The sequence below is a fragment of the Cricetulus griseus genome, assembly GCF_003668045.3.
Source record: "Cricetulus griseus strain 17A/GY chromosome 1 unlocalized genomic scaffold, alternate assembly CriGri-PICRH-1.0 chr1_1, whole genome shotgun sequence".
NCBI lineage: Eukaryota > Metazoa > Chordata > Mammalia > Rodentia > Cricetidae > Cricetulus > Cricetulus griseus.
In genome coordinates, this window is record NW_023276807.1 from 247,819,094 (window position 1) to 247,838,251 (window position 19,158).

The following is a 19,158-nucleotide window of genomic DNA, read 5'->3' on the forward strand; positions in this document are numbered from 1 at the left end:
GCGGGACAGTAGGAATATACAGAAAACATTACATACCTGCATTGAACTGTTAAATTCATTACTGACATCACAGCTTACTGTTAGTCAATATGACTTGAACTATAATCTTTATTTTTTTAATCTAATGGAGAGATACATCTCTAGTTTGTTTAACCACAGATGTAGACAGAGTTTCTGTCCCACCTGGTCCTTCAGCTGTTTAGTCCCAAATAACACAGAGAGGCTTACATCAATTATAAACTGTTTGGCCAATGACTCAGGCTTCTTATTGGCTAGCTCTTAATTATTAACCTATTTCTGTTAAACTATGTATTGCCATGAGGTTGTGTCTTACATGTAATGCTTCAGCTTGTTACTCCTTTGATGGCTATATCTCATCTCTCTGACATCTCCTCTCTGCCTTTCTCTTCCCAGAATTCTCCTAGTCTGGAAACCCTGTGTATCATTCCTGCCTGGCTACTGGCCAAATCATCATTTTATTAAACCAATAAGAGAAACGTATATTCACAGCATACAGAAGGACATCCCCACATCAGGACTGGAATCAAAGAGGGAAGGTTCCTGGATGCAGAAGCTGATGCAGAAACCATGGATGGGTGCAGCTTACTGGTTTGCTTCCCATGGCTTCCTAGTCTTGATTTCATATGGAACCCAAGGCTAGTAACCCAGGGTTGGTAGGAACTAACATGGGCTGGGCACTCCTTCATTGATCACTGAAGGAGGCAATGCGTTACAGCTGGATCTCAAGGAGTCATGTCTTCAGTGGAGGCTGCTTTCTCTGATGACTCTAGCTTGTGTAAATTGACATGAAAAACCACCAGCCAGTACAGTCATTAACTATGTGGTTTTTCGTGGGTAAATGAAAGAAGCTACAGGAGATGAACCTACTAATAGTTACAGTATTGAGTGTATGCTCTTGAAGTGGGTGTTACAAATCTGGACTTTTTCTCTCCTTCATTGTCGTTATCAAATGTCATGATATAAGTTACGTCTGTTATTTTGCACTCCTAGCCTTAATGCATTGCCTAATTCCCAGCCCAGTGCAGCAGAGGTAAGATACTATATGCTGAATCCAGTAAAATTTTTTGCTCAACTAAATATTTTCTGATTATTTTGGGTATTTTTGTCACAGAAATGGACCTCTACCACTGTTATCATAGATTTCTTATACCTTAGAAGTGAGGCCTTCCTATTTATATTTTTACACAGCTTGTTCTCTTTCCCTAAGACACTTCAACTACTTTATTCACAGTTTCTGCATAGCACTTAACATGGTTTTACGTAGTACATGTTTATTTTTTTATTATTTTTCCTTTTTGGTAAGAATATATCCTAACTGAAGGATGAAGACTGACATAAATAAATGCATTGATTTGTCTCAGGGCAGAGAACAGAGGATAACACAAACACACAGAAAGAAGTGTATCACGAATTAATAAAAGACCCAGAGACAGATATTTGGTTCCAAACTTCAAGCTGAATTATCAGAAAAGCAAATCAGCAGGTCTCTAGCTCTCACCTCTAGCTCAGGCTGAAAGGGATGATCCACTCACAAGCTCTTTACCAAGTCTCAAACTACTGCCTCTCTTCAGTGAGGCTGGAGAATGAATGCTCTCTGAGACTTTGCTTCTGTCTTATATACTTCCCTAATTTTGGGATTAAAGGTGTGAGCTATAATTCTCCTTTAGGCTGATTCACTCATGTGTAGATCTGGGTGGCCTTGGAGATAGAGATCCATCTATCTCTTAACCCTGAGTCCTATGATTAAATTGTGTACTTCTAGCTTCTGGCTTCTGGGATTAAAGGTGTGTGCCAGGCTTTTATGGCTTGTGGCTGACTTTGTTTTCTGAAACTTCAGGCAAGCTTTAGTAAATCATAAAAATATACGACTACAAGGAAGAAGCTATACTTACATGTATACGACTTAGTACACAATCTTCATACTATTTATTACTCACTTTCCACTTTTTTTCCTAATGTGCCCAATGATATATTTATTTACTTCTTTGCAATTTTCCATCAGATCAATTCAATCTAGTTTCAAAACTTGTGTCTATTACAGGGATATCAGAACTCATAGTATCCTCTTTGGTTTATATGCATTCCATAGGAACATTGTTATATCCAAGTCTTTCAACTTCATGTTAAAAACAATAACTCAGATTTATAACCCAACTGGGTTTTCTTTCTTGAGCCTGGGAAACACATTTTAGCCTAGCCACACTTTCTCTCTACTTTCAAATTCACAGTAACACTTTTATAAGCAACAAAAAAATGTAAATGGACCTCCTGGGAACACTCTTGCCATGCTGGCCAAGGAAGGAGACCTTCACTCTTCCTCCTGTTCTCCAAATTCAAACCTGCATCTTCACGCACAGTTTGCCTGCTAAAGCCTCCATCCAAAGGACCATGCATATGTTCCCATACAGCCTTTCTCACCACAACATCCCTTTGTCTCAGCTTTCAATTTTCTCAGGCTTCCCTGGGAGCCAACCTACCACAGACTGCCTAGGAAGCAGGTAGTTAATCTTTAGATCTTCAATCTCTCTTCCCTCCTACAACCTCAATCCCCTAGTCTCACCCCAATTTCTGTAACAGACTATGCTGTGGTCTTTCGCATCCCTGTCCCCTTCCCAGAGGAGTAAGCATTCCCTGCTTTCCTCCTTTCTATGAGCTCCTTTAGCAGCCCATCTCCATCCATAAATATCAGCTACTGCCAGTAAAGAAGAATCTAAAGAGCTGAAAGGGAAAAATACCAAGTAACATACAAAGGCAATCCTATTAAAGTGACATTAGATTTTTCAACAGAAACTCAATAGATCTTCTTGAGTACATGGATATATATTCTACAGGCTCTAATGGACCACTGATACCAGCTCCAGACTACTGTATCCAGTAAAAATTTCAATTACAATAGATGGATGAAGATATTCCATGATAAAAAAAAAAGTTAAGCAGTATGAGTCTACAAATAGCCTTCCAAATATCCTAACAGGTAGACTTCAACCTAAAGAGTCTATACACACCCAAGAAAACACAAGGAATAAACAACATTAGACCAGGAAACAAAAAGAGGGATGGGGAAATCCACAATAACAAAATAACAGGAATCAGCAAACACTGCTCACTGATAACTGGAGACATCAGTGGTCACATTTTCACAATAAAGAATGAAGTTTAACAGATATAATTTCCCCTCCTCTCCTCTACAAACAAAACAAAACAAAACAGAATCCTTCCTTCTGTTTCTTCCAAGAAACATACCTGAACAAGCAGGATAGGTGTCACCTCAGAGTAAAAGATGAAAACATATTTACCAAGCAGTCAGAACTAAAAAGTAAGCCAGTGTTGCTTCAATAACTGACAAAATAGACTTTAAACTAAAACCAGTTAGAAATCATAGAGAAGTTCACAACATACTCATCAAAGGAAAAGTCCTTCAAGAACAGTATGGACCAAGCACAGGGGCTTTCTAGGTTCATAAAAGATGCACTACTCTAACATAAATCATATATTAACCTTCACACAGTCAGTGGCTTCAATACACCACTACAGACAATAGATACCCAGATTAAAATTATGCAGAGAATGCTGGGGTTAATGACAGCATAAAACAAATAACATGGTTAGAACATTTAACTCAAACACAAAACAATATACATTTTTCTCTGAAGCTCATGGAACCTTCTGTAAAATTGGCCACATTTGAACACAAAAGAAACCCTCAACAGATACAAGAATATTGAAATAACACTATGCATACTATGACCCCACCATGGATTAAAACTGGAAGTCAATAACAACAGAAACTACATCTTGCTTACAAATGCATGGAAACTGAACAATTTATGACTTAACGAAAAATGGTTGAAGAATTAGGAAAGAAATTGAAAACTTTCTAGAACTAAATGAATATAAAAATAGAACACAATGATTAAAATTACAGAACACAATGAAGGCAAGTCCAAGAGTCATGGAACCTCAGGAAACTGAAAACCTTTGTATGGAAAAGGACGCCATCATTCAGATAACATATCCAGCTACATGAAGGAAAATTCTATTTTACTAACTACATATTCCATAGGGAAATTACAAAGTGTTGGGAGCCAAATCTCAGGGCTTGGCATGAGATTCTAGGCCATGCATGGCAGGCCACATTGTTAACCTTTACAGAGCAGCTCTTTAGAACCTCAGCTCAAGAAAAGAAACAATTTGACCCAGTCCTCCACCCACGGGCTCAGTCACCTAGGCAACCCCTTCCTGGACCTCTTACTCATGAACTCTTTACCCTACCAAACATCTTCTTTGTGGCTTCCTAATATCCTGTCTATACTAACACCTGGTGCAATAAGAACCCATTCAGTTCCTCTCCATATCCCGACTGTATAAGCTAGCCTGAGAAAAGTAAAGTTTGCCACTTGATCAGAATCCTGTCTTGTAGTCATTCTTTCTGTGTCTCTTGCCCCCATTCCCTATCCCTGACTCTCTTGCCCCAGGTTGATGTCCTGTAAATGTTCCAGTAAAAGAACAACTCAATTAAAAATGGAAACTCAAATCCCTGAGAAGCACTCAAAATATGTGCAACATTCTTAGTCATTGGGAAAGTGCAATAAAAACTATTTTGAAGTTTCATCTTCCACCAACCAGAATGGCCAAGATGATACAATAACTGACAGTTCAGACTGATGGGAATGTGTCATAAGGGGAAAAATCTATTCATTGCTGGTAGGAGTGAAAGCTTGTACAGCCACTATGTAAGTCAGTGTGGTGGTTCTTCAGAAAGACTGTAATCAATCTACATTAATATGTATCTTTGGTCATAAACAATTGACACTTCACACTACAGAGACACTTGCTCAGTCATGTTCATAATAAACAGAAACTGGAAACAACCTAGATGTCCATCAATGAATGAGTGGATAAAGAAAATGTAGTACATTCCCACAACAGAACTTCACTCAGCCTGAAAAACAGAAATCATAAAATTGAAAGCAGGTGGATGGAACTAGAAAAAATCACCTAGAGTGAAATAACAGTCCCAGAAAGACAAATATTGTATGCATTCACTTAGATGCTATCTAAGTCATTCATGCTACAATCTCTAGAATCACAGAAGTTAGGTGGAGTGTAAGGGACGAGGGAAGTCAGATGGTTCTCCAAAGTAAGGGAATATAGAATAGATAATTATGGCTATATGAAGGTCGGACTGAAATGGAGGATCAGAAGGGAAGGGGAAAGAAAAGAGGTTGAAGGAAGAAATATGCAGAGGACAGCTAAACATAAGGGCCATATGCACAGTAGAAGCATCCTATGATATTATATATCTAAATAGCATTACAAAATAGTGGGCAAGACAGGCAAGCTGGACTCTCTTGTCCCCAAAGGAAATTTCTCCTATGGACTAATATCTGTGATACTGGAAAGTGACACTAGCAAAGGGGGGATTTAAATAGCAAACAACTAAAAACTCTACAATAATAAACTGCCTGAATACACACTGGTGCAACAGTGCACAAAACTTGTGGGACTAACCAAGTAATATCTGATTGCAGTTAATTAAGGCCCATTCCATGAGATGGATGCTAATACCTAATGCTGCTTAGGCTGCCAAGAACCTGAAACTAGATAGGTCAGGAACTTAAGGGAAAACTAATTACTACTGCTTAGCTAAAGGAATTTAGCAATATAATGACTCATAATGGCATTATGTTATACTCACAGGTCAACAGATCAGAGTCTTGTGTAACCCTCATCAGGGAAGATTTGTTATGCACTAGATGGGAAGAATTACAGAGACCCACAGGGAGAAATTAGCAAATAGTGAGAGACCTTGGAACACTTAAACCTAAAAGAGATTTCTTATTCAATCAATCCCCTCTAAGTTCAGAAATAGTGTAACAGCCAGATGGGAAGAAGGATACCAAAAATTCAACAAACAAGGTCTTCTAGACATGACTATTGGCCCTCATAGAAACTCACAGACTGTGACAGTGTGAATAGGATTTACACAGGTCTGTAATAGATGAGGTCTTAGAGTTGAAAGATATGTGAACACCTGTCCCTGTTCCAAACCCAGAAAGCTGATTCCAATTGATAGGTGAGTGCAATTGAAAACTCAGTTTTCTCTAAGAGAGTATCACTGGGAAAACAAACTAGTCTTAAGTTTAAGTCCTTGACCCAGTAAAAATGGCCAACACACAAGGAACTAAACAACATCTTTGGAGATTCTTTGATTTATAATGTTAGTCCAGGACACATTTTCCGTACCTCACAGGTCATTTGCACATGTATTATCGTTTCCTGTTTGGAGTCTTTATTCCTGTGTATGAGATTTTGTGCCTCTGTGTCTATAAGCATTTCTTATAATTTTTTCTTTGATGCATTTTCTTGTTTAGTTGTTTTGTCATGCTCCAATTTGTTTTTTAGTTATTTTATTTTTATTCCTTATATGTCTGTTTTCTAAGTAGAGACAAAAGGGATGGAAAGGAAGGTGGAAAGTACCTAAGAGGAGGAAGGGGAGGGGAAATTAATTAATTAAAATATATTTTAAGAGAACATGTTTACTAAAAAATGAAATAAAATCAAAACACAGTAATATACATACTCCCAATTTGTTTCATTAAAACTATCCCATAACCACCTTGTTTGAGCAAATGTTTCTTGCTGTTATTATATTGTGCCATAAAGTCATGATGTTTGCTTTGGTGAATTAGTAGAGTTCATATAAATAATTATATCTGGCAAGCTATATAACATACATTGTTATTATAAATGTATGAGTTAACACCTCTGGTATGGCTTTTCTTGCAGAGAGGAGAAGAGGAAGAAAAGTCTCAAAAACTTCACCAATAATTTATTCTTTCATATAAAACTTTATGAAAAGAAAAAAAGTTGAAAACGATTTCTTTGTTGTCAAGTTCATATATCATTAAAGACTCAAAAGTAATACTTTATTTTATCATTATGTTCAAACGTAATGAACATAAAATCCAATTTTCTGAAATTTATAAGCCCATATTGTACAAACTGCACAATACTTATGAAGGAAATATCACATCTGAATACACTAACGAGAATGGAAGTGCTGCCGAAGAATGCTGTCACATATTAAAAAGTAATCAAGCAAAACTTGTAAGAAGATGCATAATTTGAAGTGATTTATTTCTAATTACTGTATCTCTCCATACTTAGGTGAAGTAAATATAATTTTCAGTATAATATGAATCTTATACAATATGGAACATTAAAAAGCTGGTTATGTTTGCAAATTCTCAGGATACCTAATTTAGAGGTACATGATACCTAAACTCTCTAAGTATTCTGAAATATGAAAAAACTTAGTATTAACATCACAATTTATGAAATTCTGTAAAAAATTAATTTCCCCAATATAACTATGATTTTTCCCATTATAAGAAAACAGTCCTTTAAAGAAGTAACTCATTGCACAATTAGATAGCATTTAGTTACTCAAATGATGCCTAATCACTAATTTGTTTTTCCTATTACCGTGATGCTTTTATAGTTCACACAGAGTCTCACATAGTCTAGGCTGGAGTTGAGATTCCCATGTTGTAGAAGTTGTGTTTGAATTACCAAACATTCTGCCTCCTGTCTGGGATTTCAGGTGTGTACAAGCATGCCAAACTAATTCTTTTTTTTTACTTTCTTTATTTTGATATGCTTTCCTTCCCCTTCTGTGCCAATCAGCTCTGGAAATTAAAAAAAAATACATAGACAGAATATAAAACCCAACAGCAAAATACTGGCAAGTAGGCAAGGTGATGAATCAGAGATGTCTACTACTTACCTTAACTCTACCCAGTTTAGGGCTTCCAGGAAAGGCAGGAAAAGAAAAAAATATCTGGAAGGACAACTAACAGTAGGTAAGTGAAGATGGCACCCAGAAACAGTGATCCTTATGTTACTAATAGTAATAATTAAATCATAATACAGAGTAAGAAAAAGAACAGTACAGAAGAAATGTCCTAAGAAGGCTTTCCTGAAATACAGAAAAGCAAGGCCTTGACTGACTCAAGGGGACACAATGTTGCAATCTGCAAAATATTAGTTGAGGATCAAAGAGACATGCATCAAGCAGAAAATGAAAACAGCACTCGCTCATGTTCTTCCTTTCACAATACTATAATGGAGAAGAGTCATCTTAGGAAATAAAGATCTAACAGGAAGATCTCTCAGCTAAAATGCAGAAGAAGCCTGTGCATTTTTACATATCCCTCATGCAAAGATCTTCCTTTACCACAAAGTAAGGCAGTGACCATTTGAAGAATTACTGCAGCCTAGGGATTCTGTGAATAACATAGTCACATATGTGTGGGCACAGGTCTATCTTGTGGGAAATAAGGGATTTGGTAAAAACAAAGGTTGTATCTATTAATAACTGTGGCAGGCATCTGGAAGGAGAGCTTCGAATACTATGAAAACCACAGAGGAACATGATCAAATTCAGTGTCCCAGTCTGCATCCTGCCAGTGAAGAGTACTTTAAGCTGCTTTCTGTACTCCCAGAGGACCAGGGGAAATTGGTGAAAATGAAGACAGCCCACAACTGGGAGTGATTTGGCCATACCTCAGAGGCGACACAACCAGTTTGCTCACCCTTGGACTCAATTAGACAGAATGGTTTGAGGATGTTCCTAGAAATTTTGGTACTAATGGGTTTATCAACAACAAAACACTTTGGAGAGTTAATCCCAGAGTTATTAGTCATAAAATCAGAAAGAAAAACAGGCTGGGGAAGCAGCCTGATGACAGTCCTTTCTGTTCTAACATAATTTCATCTCTAAAAGTTACTTCATGCCCTCTGTCCTTCATCCTGCCCCTCAAAAGCCAACTGTAATATTACATAACTAGAAAGATAGAGAACAGAGAACCTCAGTCCTCTATTTCTAACTTGTTTATTACTTACCTTTTTGAAAATATTTTGTTTCATCTTGTTCTCTAGTTATGTTATTGCATTTTCATTGCTACAGGATCTATACCTGGTGCATGAGCTGGCTTTTGGATTCCCTTCCTTATGGTGGGATGCCTTGCTCAAACTTGATGCAGGGGGGCAGGGCTTAGTCCTGCCTAAACTTAATGTGCCAGACTTGGTTGACTCCCCATGGGAGGCTTTCCCCTTTCTGAGAAAGGGATAGGGGAGGGATGGGAGGAGTGGGAGAAGGAAAGGGGGAACGTGGTTATTATGTAAAATGAATAGAGAGTTTAAAATAAAAAATAGAAAAATAAAAACTTATGAAAAATAATTTGTTAACACCTTCTTACAATTCCATGCTATCTTGTTTTTCCTGTCTCTCTCCTTTCCTCCAAACCTCTTCCATGTATTATGTAATAGCTATTCTTTAACCCTGAGTAACATAGTAGTAAACTTTCTTGTCCTACTATCTTTGGATCAGCAGAGCACCCAAGTAACAACAGAGAGAATTATATTAATTATGAAAATTTTGCCTCAGTTTAGGCTTTTATTCTAATAAGCTCTTATAATTTAATTAACCTGTCTATTAATCTGCATTCAACTACATGGCTCCAATATCTTTCTTCACTCTAGTATCTCCTGTTTCCTCTCCATGTCTCACTAGCAACTCTTCCTTTCTTCTGCCCAGAGTTCTCTCTCTGCCCAGAAGTCCCTCCTATACCTCCTACCTAGCTATAAGACACTCAATTTTGTATTACACCAATCACATCAACACATCTTCAACAGTGTACAAATATCACACAACATACATTTTTAATTATGCTTGATCCCTTCAGTGTTTGAACTCCTTTTCTTCTTTTCAGAGTATAGAGAAAGCTTTTAGATTTTTTCTACATTTCAATTAAGTATAAATGTAATGTTATGTTCTTATTTGAAATCCTTTAAGAATATTTACATATATGTGAATAATGCCATGTGAATGGCATGTTGCTTGTTGACAATATTGAAAAGTGTAAAAGTACAAATATACTAATTTATTTATTTACTTTATTTTCAATGCATAGCGATACATTCATCAGATGATTTTTACATAATTTTAAACACAAGTCAATAGTGATCTAACAACATAGAGGATGGTGAATATGAAAGATTCAGTGTAAATTTTACTGAAAGCAAAGACTCAACAATATTAAATTCTGAAGACAAAAATGGTGTAGAACAAGAATATGAAAGAGGTTAATGGCAATCACCAATGCCCACTCCTGTGTTCTTCAATATTAATAGTTTGTGATGCTTTTTACTTCAAAATAAATATCTTTGCCAATATCTGTCTGAGGAAGAAATAATCTAGTGGTCAAAACCAAAACAATATATTATTTGTATCCTCTCTTTTTCTGACAGTAACAATGGAAGCACATACACATTTATTTACAACTCTGTCTCAAAACGCTTTATGAAATTGTGTCATTAAAGCTCCAAGAATGACATTGTTCCTGCTGTCTACATTATAATCAAGAATTTCATCTGTAGCTATGACTATATAATTTTGTGGCATTTCTATGTCCAATTTACAAATAGAAGAAATCTACTTGAATGCTTTCTTGAAAAGAAGTAGCTACTGTCAGAATTGACAGCTTATTTTGCTAATTGTGGCTGCCAGCTTCCCTGCAGTATTAATGTTCACCTCCATGGAACATTAAATGGACCATTAGTAAGATTCCCAAGAAGCTGACTTTTGGTGAATGTGCTGTATTCATTTTGTCAAGAAATGCAGTAGGATTAAACTGTCACAAAGATTGTTTTTAACCTAGTAAAACTTAGTAGGAAGAAAAAAGTTTGCTTTAAAACACACACACACACACACACACACACACACACACACACACACACACACACACACACACACACACTGAAGTACTAGGTGATACCAAATACATGAATATGACTTAAAAGGCTATTGCACTGCTTCATACTATATGCTAAAATTTGCCTGGTTATCTTCATTGGTGGTCTTATTGATAATTTCAGTCTGTGTTTGTTTCTTTTGCGAACCCCATAATATTCTTTCTGCATTGTCTCTTTGTCATTTTTCCATTAACTTAGTCGTTATCCTGTATCTACTGATATTGTAATTACCATATGCATAGTCAGCACTTTGACATTCAGGCATTCAGGCCACAGTCTGTCAAGATTTACAGTCCTGCAGGCGCTGGCTCTGTTGTTGGCACCAAATGTAGGTTTGAAATTGAAAAACAACAATCCATCATCATTTTCAACTCATAGGCCATAATGTCTGGAAGACTCTTTAATGAAGTAAGAAGTTTAAAGATCTGTTCTGGTTTGTACTGGCAAAGTTCACCAGTTGCATTCTTCTGTAATGCAAGAACCTTGAAAGTACCATCCTGTCTCTTGGCAAGTCCAGCAGTCACTTTCTTTTGTAAACTGCTTGTCTAGTTTGGACAGCATGCTTACTGTCAGAAGTTGAGGCAAGAGCAGTTCTTTGCCCAATAGGCAAGTTTTGCCACATAGATGCCCAAACCTTACAGAGGAACTTTGGGTGACTGTCCAGGCAGCAAGATGTATCTGTCAGTTCTAGAGTTTAATATATTATCCTTCTAGGGTCTTTATGCAGTTGAAAAGAAATAGTTATGGTTATGATTTCCTTAGTTATGGTAAAAGTTAAGTTACATATAAAACTTCATACTTACAAAGATAGGATAGATGATGGATTGTTTTCTTTCAATTTTGGCAAATGTTATTCGACTAAATATTGTTAACTATAGTTCTTGCTTGAAAACTGTCTTGTTATATATAATTTAACTATGTTAAAGTTAAAATCTTCCTTTTTATTTAGACAGAAAAGAGGACATGATAGGGAAAATCTTATCTGTATTCTGTGTATGTATGTTTCTTTTATTGTCTGATGAATAAAGCTATTTTGTCAATGGACAGGCAGGATGTAGCAAGGTGGGAATTATAGGTGGGGCTGCCAGACTAGGAGAAGGCTGGGAAGAAAAACACAGAGAATGAGTTGAGAAGGAGATGCCATGTTGCTACTGAGGAAGAAAAAGGCTCAGTCATCACTGGTAAACCAAGAACATGTGGAGATACACAGATATAAATGGGTTAATAATTAAGAGAGAGCTAGCCAATAAGAAGCCTAAGCCATAGGTCAAACAGTTTATAATTAATATAAGCCTCTGTGTGTTTATTTTGGACTAAATAGCTGTGGGACCAGGAAGGACAGAAACTTCTGTCTACATAAATTCACTTGTATCTTTCAATATATTAACCTATGTGTACATATTTGTATATTTTCATATGTGTATGCATTTACATGTGTTTGTTTATATATTGGGTGTGGGTGAATATGAATAGACAAGTACTGATAAGTTTTTATGTCAGAAAACAAAAACTGCAGTATAATTTAGTGAGAAATCTGTGACATGTTGGATAAAGTCAGATACTGTGTTGCACACTCAACTTCTGGGAGTAAACAGGAATATTAGAAATAATTACTATGTGTATCTTATATAAGAAAAAGATATGACAGGAACTATGACCAAAATTTAGCTGCTAGAATAGGAGCATTTTCTTATTTTAATTAAGTGACCATTGGTAGGCAAATTACAAGCCAGAGCTATCCCCAATCCAAATTCAGAAACTCAATCTGGACAAAATAAGAAAAGTAAAAAAAAAAAAAAAAATGTCGTCACAGCCGATATAATGCTAATTGCGCATGTTTAAATTATGTATTTGAGAAAATATATGTGTATACAGATATACATAGTTAACAACAATTAGTGAAAAGGGGGCCTTGAATTTGAAAGAAACCAAAGAGTACATAGGATGATTTGGAAGGCAAAAGGGGAAAAGTGGTGTAATTATATTATAATCTCTAAAAATGAAAACAATAGTTTAAAAATGCTGAAAAATTACATAACTAGAGTCCAGGGCCTGACTTGTAGGAGTTTGTTTCCAATATAAAATGGACTCTATGTTTTTTATGAACTTTATTTGTGTTTTATGTTTTGAAATTTTTGTGTTTGTCTTCTTTAGACACTAAGACATAGAATAGGAAGTTGTGTGTGTAGGGAGAACCCTGGGGATGGGGTTGAGGAAACTATATGATCAAAACCTAGGAAAAATTGTATAAAAACTTTTATTTTTTTAAAAAGGAAGAAAGAATGGGATATTTAGAAGAAGAGAAAGGAGCAAAAGGAGTCTGAGGAGTTAAAGGATAAGAAAAAAGGATTCATATGGAGAGGGTATGAGGTGAGGAGGAAGAAAGATGAGGGTGAAGGAAGAGGAAAGAGAAAGGGGACAGGTATCAGAGGGGGAGGGGATAGTGGAGGAAATACAGCAACAAGGAAGAAAAGGAAAGGGAAAATAAGGAAAAGGAGATGGAAGAAAAGAAGATAGAGGAATAAGAAGAAAGAAGGGAAAAGACAGAATTGGAAAATTATCTCCCTCATGATATCCCAGGAAACCCATCCCTGGGTTGAGATGAGAAGTGTGGTGTTTACAAAATGTGAACAAACACATGTATCCCACAAATTATCCCTTTATTACAGGTTTAATAAAATCTGATTTTGCCTATGTGAAGCCAATATTGGAGGGACAATAAAGGGAAAATGGGCAGGGGATGCAGAGTTCTTTAGTGAATCTCTTCCTAGTTCTAATCCTCTTTAACAAGTAATAGCAAATTCAAAAACATCTATAAAAAACAATCAATGGGAAACTGAAAGATGGCAGAGGACATTTCATTAGTGAAACTTACAATGTTACATATTTTCTCAGCTTAAAAACACTGCAACTGCTCAGTTTACTTTGGGATTCCAGCAATAAAACCACTTCAGAGAGCATGGCTGCTTGCTGGAAACCAAAGCTGTTTTCTAAGGAAAAGATTTACTTATGCTTTTATTCTTGTTCTTTCTCTTTCTCCCTCTCTCCTTCTCTACATCCCTCATTCTCTTCTTCCCTCCCTCTGTCCCTCTCTCCGTCTTTCCCTCCCTTCTTTCCTCTCCAACAACAACATTTTATTTATTTCATTTTGATTCATGTACCATAATCAAGAACTGCCCAAAACTTAAAAACAAAGTTTTTTGAAATAGTGTATTCACAGTTGAATATTTGACAACTGATGTTTTCTACTACTAGGCAATGCTACTGTAGATGTACCAAAGAAATTTCTGAACTGATTATGATATTTTATGATATTTTGAGACAGAATTTCGCTGTGTAATAGTATTGGGTGTCCTGGAACTGGCTTTGTAGACCAGGCTGGTCTCAAACTCACTGTGATCTGCCTTCCTCTGTCTCCCGAGTGTTGGTATTAAAGGGAAGTGCTACCACTGGCCAGATTATGATTTGTTCATTGTGGCCAATATTGAGTCTCTTCACAATCAATAAAGGACCACAACAGCAGAGTCCGTAAACACAAACATACAAAAAAACAGAGTAAAATTTCTTTAGCAAAGGAAGTAAATTCCTTGATTCTTTTCACTGTGATACTCCATGACATGAATAATGTTTTGAAAACGTAACACATAAATAATGACACAGAGACCATATACATTACGGTACCTAATAAGGGCATATAAAAATTATAAATAATGTTTGCTTAATATATGCCTACATATAAACAAATACTTAAAACAAATAATATGCTAAGGAGGAAATACTTGTAATTACCTCCACCTCTCACTGTTGATAGTATCATGGCCAATATTAGAATGCTCATGTACTATTATTCTTTTGCTTCAGGAACCACCTTAGTGTGCTTCTTTTTTTTTTCATTTTTTTCTCCATTTTCTTTTTATTTAAATTAGAAACAAGATTGTTTTACATGTCAATCCCAGTTCCCTCACCCTCCCCTCCTGCCCTGCCCCCAACTAACACCCTACCTATCCCATTCCATTTCTGCTCCCCAGGGAGAGTGAGGCCTTTCAAGGAGGGACTTCAGAGTCTGTCATATCCTTTGCTATAGGCCCTCCCCCATGTGTCTAGGTTGAGGTAGTAGCCCTCTATGTGAAATGGGCTCCCAATGTCTATTCCTATGATAGGGATAAGTACTGATACACTACAAAAGTCCCCATAGATTTCAGAGGTCTCCTCACTGACACCCACGTTCATGGGGTGTGGATCAGTTCCATAATGGTTTATCTGTGATGAGTTTGGTGGCCAAGAGCTCCCCCTTGTTCAGGTCAGCTGTTTCTGTGGGTTTCATCAGCCTGGTCTTGACCACTTTGCTTATCACTCCTCCTTCTCTGCAACTGGATTCCAGTTCAGTTCAGTGTTTAGCTGTGAGTATCTGCTTCTACTTTCATCAGCTGCAGATGAAGGCTCTAAGATGGCATATAAGTTAGTCTTCAATCTCATTATCAGGGAAGAGTATTTAAGGTAGCCTCTCCACTGTTGCTTAGATGGTAAGTTGGTGTCAAACTTGTAAATCTCTGGACATTTCCCTAGTGCCTGATTTCTCTTTAAACCTATACTAGCTCCCTCTCTTAAGGTATCTCTTATTTTGCTCTCCTCTATTCTTCCCCCATACACCCTTTCTGTTCCCTTATTCCCTTCTCACCTGTCTTCTTCTCCCTTTCTCATTCTCCTAACTCTCTCTCCCCTCCCCCTCCATGTTCCAAATTTGCTCAGGAGATCTTTTCCCTATCCCCTTCTCCAGGAGACCATGTATTCCAAAACACCAAATGATCCAATTAAAAAATTGAGTACAGAACTAAAAAGAGAATTCTCAATACAGGAGTCTAAAATGGCTGAAAGACACATGAGAAAGTGCTCAACATCCTTAGACATCAGGGAAATGCAAATCAAAACAACTCTGAGATACCATCTGACTCCTGGCAGAATGGCTAAAATAAAAAAAAAAATACCAATAATTTATGCTGAAGAGGATGTGGAGAAAGGGGGGCACTCCTCCACTTCTGGTGGGAGTACAAACTTGTACAGCCACTTTTGAAATCAGTACTGCTATTCCTCAGGAAAATGGGAATCAGTCTACCACACGATCCACTCTTAGGCATATACCCAAAAGAAGCACATTCACACAACAAGCACATCTGTTCAACGATGTTCATAGCAGCACTGTTTGTAATAGCCAGAACCTAGAAGCCACCTAGATGCTGCTCAGCTGAAGAATGGATACAGAAAATGTGGTTCACTTACACAATGGAAAAAAATAAACAAACAAACAGTGGGAAAAAACAATGGAATCTTGAAATTCGCAGGCAAATGGATGGTACTAGAAGAAACCATTCTGAGCTAGGTAACCCAGCCATAAAAAGACAAACATGGTATGCACTCACTCGTATATGGATTTTACACAAAGAGGGTAGGCAACATGGAGGACTCCAAGAGTGTGCTTCTTGTGTGGGAAGAGGATGCAAATCATAATTTCTAAAGGGCTGCCCTACTCTAATCATGACTAGAGTGGGCTATTTTTTTTTTTTTTGTACTGTGGCCACAATCACAGGGGATCACATTGATAAAGGAACCATACTACCCCAAATATGCCATCCCTTACCTCCACTATAGTTTACTACTCAATTTTCCCTTATAAATTGTAATCATTCACTCCAGCAAACACCACAACTCTTTCCTTAGGACATCGACTCAGAGAGAATCACAAAATAGACCAGGGACATCTTAGGTTCCTGCTTAATGCAATCATTGTATGCTTCCTGGTGCCCATATATCACTTTTAAAACCAAGATCTGTTTCTGATAAAGAATACATTCATAAGAATAGAAAATAATTTAGTTCACTATTAAGGAAAAAAGTGATTGCTGCAACTACAATGACATTCCTTTGATAATCTGGACTGGTGAATCCTGAAAAAATAATATGTATTAAATTTTGATTGTATGGTTCCTCCTAAGGAACTTTCTTCAACCCTGTAGAAATATATATATATTTCAGGGTTTTATATATATATATATATGTGTGTGTGTGTGTGTGTGTGTGTGTGTGTGTGTAACTAAATATTCAGAAGAAGATTATTCTGGATAAAGGAAGAAGTTTTAAGACTAATGAATTCAATGAATATGATCCCATTATGGTACGTAGATTCGCAATGAGTTCCTTGTCTAAACAATTCTGCCTTAAATGTCATGATGAGAGAAACATGACTTACTTTTTGGGTTCTAGCAGATTCTTCCAATGGTGATCTTATCTTTATCCAGTGAACAAAGTACTCTTGATCAAATTCATCATGGTTATTGACATGAAGTTTATTCTTAGGTCCAGTAACATAAACTTTAGTCTCAAAGACATAGTATAAAATCTAAAATTATCAACAATTACAATATTCCCTTTGGGTGATATATAATATATCTGAGGACAAAATAACATCTTTCTTGAACAATCACCTAATATTACTGTGGTTGCAAACTTTCATTGAATACATTAAATGCCTCAGACAAAACCTCTATCCATGAGCTTTAAATTGAATATTTTGATAACATATTACAATGTGAATTAGCTGTAGAACAGGAACCATAAATGTATTGTGGTGAATTAATTGATTTACTATCTGTATAACTATCACAATAGTGCTCAATCAAATAGCATTTATAATGCATCTTTTAGGAGCATATGATAGCATTCCATTTACAAGATTCTGGATTAGTGCCTAAAATAAGCATATGTCTTCATTCTGTGACATTCAATTTATTGAAAATTTTCCAACTTGAATGTTCAAGGCAAAAATTATACAATATTCTTGTTTTCCAAACCATCACATTCATGGAAAACAATGAATACAAACAAAAGTGTTTGTGTCTGCAGTTCAGTACATTTGAATGACAAGAAACTTGTATATTAGTATTCAAACAGCTATGAAGAATTTTTTTTTGTCTTTAATAATTTTTTATTCTAGTTTTTTTGTTTGTTTGTTTTTAGAGACAGGGTTTTTTTGTGGCTTTGGAAGCTGTCCTGGAACTAGCTCTTGTAGACCAGGCTGGTCTCAAACTCACAGAGATCCACCTTCCTCTGCCTCCTGAATGCTGGGATTAAAGGCATGTGCCACCACTGCCCAGCCCTGTCTTTAATGTTTTTATAGATATATTAGATAAAAAGATTAAACATACATGCAACAAATATCTATGAGCAAAAGTCAACCCATTTAATAAAGAACTTGTTATAATTTTATAAGAGTATCTATTATATATTCAATATTAAAAACATTGGCATCACTATCAGGAAATCTTTTAATATATCTATTCTCTTTTCAGATGTATTTAGAAATTATCAGGCTAGTTTTATTGTAAATAAAATAAAGGTTTATATTTCCTCTTCTGTAATTTGTGTAATTTGAAAATTTTGTACCCAATTTAATTTATCATATTTATTGGAGCATGGATATAATTCTAACATGAGATGTTGTAGTTAAATAGGAAAACCATCCCCTTTTCTGTTAATTAAGATACACATACCTATGTGTGTGCCTAAATTTCACATCAAATCACTACATGCATTTTATTTAATATACATACTAAACAGGAACAAATACACTCTTTGGAAGCTAAGATCAAATAACATTAGAAAGGTTCTTTAAATGTATTTAATTTACTGTTTCTCATTCTCATTAGTATGTAGGTAATCATTTTATTAGTTATTATTTGCTTTATAGATATCTGAAATAACAGTGAACATTAAATATAAATTATTTAACATTACTGATCAGTAGAACAGCTTCACAATAATTATAAGCAGATATCTAAATCCACAAAAACTGACTTTTGATGTCCATAGAAACTGAGAGCAGAATTCAGTTCATGTTACATGGGTAACTTCAGTTAGAACTTTGAATTTTTCCCAAAGTGTATCAAAGAAGACTGAAAATGTCCTATACTTTCTTATATTTGCTGGCAAAAAATAAGTCAAAACAAGCTTCAAATGTGCTGCTTCCTCATTTCTGTGTATAACACAAAATTATAACCTTTTGTTTTTACTATTTTGTAGAATCAGTCAAAATGTTTTATTGTATTTCTCTGTAAAATTCTCACAATAAAAAAAGAAAAATACAGCACTTGATCTTTCTCTTTAATGGAGAAAAGTCGATGATAAAACAAAGTAAAACCATTATTAGGTTTTGCTAGCAATAAGACAAGACCTTTAATCTCTTCATCAATAAATTTTCTAGGTTTGCATTGACTATCTACCTTCTAATTACACAAGTATATCATTCACAACCTCTCTTCCTGAGTG